General features: G+C 42.0%; 1 protein-coding gene across 1 annotated transcript in view; it reads right to left on the reverse strand.

Annotated features, from left to right (window-relative positions):
* The window catches only part of LOC101570562 (kelch-like protein 23), a 23,935-nt gene that overhangs the window by 15,575 nt on the left and 3,244 nt on the right, over window positions 1–5,116 (reverse strand). The gene's annotated exons all lie outside the window — the stretch shown is intronic.

Genomic DNA, 5,116 nt, shown 5'->3' on the forward strand with positions numbered 1-5,116 from the left:
CCCGCCCCCTGGTGGGCTGAGCTGGCCACACACACACACACAAATAAATAAATAAATAAATAAAATTAAAAAAAAATATAGTAGGTATAATTTCTAAGGTCACATACAGCTTTGTGAGGTGTGCCCTGTTTAATTTCAGCTCATGTCATACAAGGAGAGTACAAAGTGAACACAGCTCTCAAAGTTGTAGAACACACAGGAGCACAGGTGTATTTGGCTGTTCTAGAGCTGACATTTCTTTCTTTCTTTCATTTATTTATTTATTTAGTTATTGATACAGGGTCTCCCTACATAGCTCAGACTTGTAATGATCCTCCTGTCTCAGCCTCCCCAGTGCTGGGATTATAGGCATGTGCCACCATGCCTGGTTTCAGTGGCTGGCATGGCGCACCTGGGGTTCCAGGGGTGACAGGTACTTAGATGCCAAGGGTCCTTGCGCTTGCCAGGCAGGTACATAGAGCTATCTCCCCAGCCCTAGAGCTGACATTTCTTGGTCAGGCCTTTCTGGGTGTGCTTCCTGTAAAATAAGAAAGTGAACCTTCTAATGACAAGTACTTTTGCATGTACTTGTCCAAATTCTTTTTTTTTTTTTTTTTATTTATTTATGTGTGTGTGTGTGTGTGTGTGTGTGTGTGTGTGTGTGTGTGTGGCTAGCTCAGCCCACTGGGGGTTGGCTGACATGTGGTGCTGGGGGATTGAACTGCGGTCCCTGTGCTTTGCTAAGCTTGTTTTTTAAGTAGGTGCTTTAGACCACTGAGCCATCTCACCAGCCCCTGTCCAAATTCTTGTGTTCAGCCAAAATTAAGCAAGACTTTTGCAGTGCTTAAGTTTATATGATTTGGGGCTCAGTAGAAGAGCATTTGGCCAATATATATGAGCAGACAAGGGCTTGACTCCCAATGAGAGAGAGAGAGAGAGAGAGAGAGAGAGAGAGAGGAAGAAGAAGGAGGAGGAGGAGGAGGAGGAGAGGAGGAGGAGGAGGAGAAGGAGGAGAAGGAGGAGAAGGAGGAGGAGAGGGAGGGAAGGAGGGAGGAGAGAATATGCTTCTAATGAAATTGCTCCATTCATCCAATTGTTTCATTTTTGTTTGTTGAAGTACTGGGGATTGAACTCAGGACCTTGCTGCATGTTAATCACTGAGCTATATCCCTAGTCCCTTTTAAATTTTTGGGACAGAGTCTGACTATGTTGCCTAGGCTTGGCTCAAACTTGCTGTCCTCCTGCCTCAGCCTTCTAAGTAGCTGGGTTATAAGCATTTGGACCATGCTACTCAAATTGAAATAACTTTTGATAAATTTTTACTTTTAATTTAACCAGTTGTTTTCTTACACATAATAGTAGTCATAATGTTGGTTTTGAAGTTTAAAAACACTCAAGAACATATAACTTTTTTTTAATTTTAGGACAAGGTGTAAAGGGTCTCATTGCATAGATTGGACTTGTAGTGATTCTCCTGTTTACAACCTTCCAAGTGCTGGGATTACAGACGCATGCCACCATGCCCAGTCTCCATCACTGTCTCAGCACGCCCCAGTGGCCTGGCACGGCAGATCTGGGGATCAAACTCCTGGCCCCTGCATCTGTCTAAGCAGGTACTTTAATCCACTGAGCTATTTGGCCGGCCCAAGAACATATAGCATTTCATATTTAATTTATGTTCAGTTTTGTTACAGAGGATGAGGTGATGAATACAAGATTTTCTTTTTCTTTCTTTCTTTTTTTTTTCTTGCAGTATCAGGGATTGAACTCAGGACTCTGCACTTGCCAGGCAAGCACTTACTCTACTGAGCTATCTCCCCAGGCCCAAGATTTTCTTTTTTTTTTTTTTCTTTAAATTTTATTTATGTGTGTGTGTGTGTGTGTGTGTGTGTGTGTGTGTGTGGCCAGCTCAGCCCCCCAGGGGGCGCGGCTGGCTGGCATGTGGTGCTGGGGGATTGAACCACGGTCCCTGTGCTTTGCTAAGCTTGTTCTAAGTAGGTGCTTTAGACCACTGAGCCATCTCTCCAGCCCCCCAAGATTTTCAAATATAAAAAAATACAATCCTTTCTTTTAAAATTTGTATGATTTTTAGTTACCACAGTTTAAATAACAGTATGTATGATTTTTAGTTACCACAGTTTAAATAACACCAGTCCTCTAAGAATAGGTTCCTAGGCTGTTCCTAGGCTGTTCCTGTATACAGTAATCCTGAGCAATCACACAAAACGTACATTTCTCTAAAGGCTCTTCTCTCTGTAAATTGCATGCGAATAACGGACGACCATCACATCAGTGATCAATCAGATATCTTCTTTCAATTCTGCCAGAGACTGGCCACTGGGTTTGGTTTTTTGTTCACAAAGAGAAGGCAAAACTTTCCTTGCCTTACTACCTTGTCTACCAATGACAGTTCATTGCAGTGTTTTACAAAAACAGATCATTGAAAGAGGGTTGGCAACCTTTGTTCACAAGTCTGCAAGTGTAGCAAAAAAAATTAAAAAAAGACAATGCTTCAAATGAAATTAGAATCTTGCTATCTGAGCAGCACCATGGCAGTAGGCAAGAACAAGCGCCTTATGAAACACAGCAAAAAAGGAGCCAAGAAGAAAGTGGTTGATCCATTTTCTAAAAATGACTGGTATGATGTGAACGCCGGCTATGTTCAACATAAGAAATATTGGAAAAACACTCGTCACCAGAATTCAAGGAACCAAAATTGCATCTGAAGGGCTCAAAGGTCGTGTGTTGAAGTGAGCCTTGCTGATCTGCAGAATGATGAACTTGTCTGTAGAAAATTCAAGCTAATTACTGAAGATGTTCAGGGCAAAAACTACCTGACTAACTTCCATGGCATGGACCTCACGTGTGACAAAATGGTCAAAAAATGGCAGGCCATGATCGAAGCTCATGTGGATGTCAAGACTACCGATGGTTATTTGCTTCGACTGTTCTGTGTTGGCTTTACTAAAAAATGCAACAATCAGATACGGAAGACCTCTTAAGCTCAGCACCAACAGGTCCGCCAGATCCGGAAGAAGATGATGGAAATCATGACCCGGGAGGTGCAGACAAATGACTTGAAGGAAGTGGTCAATTAAACTGATTCCAGTTTAAAGACATAGAAAAGGCTTGCTAATCTATCTACCCTCTTCATGATGTCTTCATCAGAAAAGTAAAAATGCTGAAGAAGCCCAAGTTTGAGTCGGAAAAACTCATGGAGCTTCATGGTGCAGGTAGTAGCTCTAGAAAGGCTACTGGGGATGAGAATGGAGTTAATATTGAATGAGCTGATGGATATGAGCCACCAGTCCAAGAATCTGTTTAAGATCCAGATTTTTAGGGGCCGGGGAGATGGCTCAGTAGAATAAGTGCTTCCCTGACAAGTGCAAGGGCCTGAGTTCAATCCCCAGTTCTGCAAAAAAAAAAAAAAAAAAAAAAAAAAAAAAATCCAGACTTTTAATAGTGATAAATAAAGTCCTATCTGTGGAAAAAAAAATAAATGAAATTAGAATCTTATTTTTATTTTACTTTGTTTTCTATATTAGATTTTATTGTACATTTCAGATATGAATAAAGCTCACACTCCTCCTAGAGGATCTGTGTCTATACATGATGTAACTTGGTTTTTTCCTTGGTCTTCCACCCTCCCTTGCACTCCTCCTCTCCCTATTTACAAGGCTTTGTTTCCATGTTTTCCCGCTTTTCTCATTTTTTTCCTTCTCCCTTCGTTCCCTTCCCTCTTCACCCTCTCTTGTTCTCTTCCCCATTAGAATCAAACATAGAGATGATGAAGGAGAAACATCTGGCCTGCGACGCTGCCACCACTGAATCTACTGAACACGCGCAGCAGCTGGGAGCTCAGTGCAGGGATGTGCTGTGACAGGCCGGGAGAGAGACTCCAATAGAGGGACCTCAGAGGAAGCCATGCTGGCTGAGGACTTCATGGGGGAGGAATTCTCGAGACGGTTAGCAGTGCTGCGGGTGCTCCAAGAGCGTGCTGGGGGCTCATCCAATCTCAGAAGTTTCACATCTCACCCGGGGCTTCACCCTCAGCCCAAACCTCTCTAGGTAAGGGTGTTTTTTGGTTTTTTTTTAACAAGGGAAACACTTAAATTCTTAATGTTGCTAATGTTTTATTGTACTATACTAATAGATATTGGGAAATAGGAAGAAAATATTCACACAGGAAGGGAAGAGGAAAGGAAGGAAAAAGTAAAAAAAGAGAGAGAGAGAGAGAGAGAGAGAGAGAGAGAGAGAGAGAGAGGCTTGGGTAAACGAAAGTAACCGCAGAGGACCACGGTTTGATTCCCAGCTCCAGAAGCTGTACTGCACCTGCCCTTAAGGCAGCTGAAGTAGCCTAAATAAATAAATAAAAACCTTATTCTCAAATTTTCCTTTCTGTCGGACATCTTGACGGGCCTGCAGTGGTAGCCGCTACTATCCAGGCTCCACGATGTCATCCAAAGACGACAAGAAGAGAGATGTCGGAAAGTCGGCCAATAACGACCAAGACCCAGTGAACAAATCTGGGGGCAAGGCCAAAAAGAAGAAGTGGTCCAAAGGCAAAGTTCAGGCCAAGCTCAACAACTTGGTTCAGTTTGATAAAGCTACTTAGGACAAACTCTGCAAGGAAGTTCCCAACTATAAACTTACAACACCTGCTATGGTCTCTGAGCGACTGAAGCTCGGTGGGTCACTGGGCTGAGCGGCCCTTCTGGAGCTCATTAGTAAAGGGCTTACCAAGCTGGTCTCAGCACAGAGCTCAAGTTATTTATACCAGAAACACCAAGGATGGAGATGCCCCTGCCGCTGGTGAATAGGCTCAACCAGGTGTACATTTGGAAAAAATAAAACTATATTATTAAATGAAAAAAACGAGAAAAGGAAAATATGGAAACAAAGTTTTAGAAATAAGGGGGATAGGGCATGAAGGAAAGAGGAAAATGGGAAAAAAAGAACCAAGTTTTATCATGGACAGATACAAAGTCCCTATGATTAATTCAATCATTATGTACACCTAAAAATGTACACATAAACTTAAAAATGTACTATACTAAGGAAATATTAATCTTAGTATGGTTTAATTTACCTATACATTAATTTTTTGAGACAGAGTCTCACTTTTCTTTCTTTCTTT

The sequence above is a fragment of the Octodon degus genome, unplaced genomic scaffold, assembly GCF_000260255.1.
Source record: "Octodon degus isolate 3935 unplaced genomic scaffold, OctDeg1.0 scaffold00065, whole genome shotgun sequence".
In the NCBI taxonomy this organism is placed as follows: Eukaryota; Metazoa; Chordata; class Mammalia; order Rodentia; family Octodontidae; genus Octodon; species Octodon degus.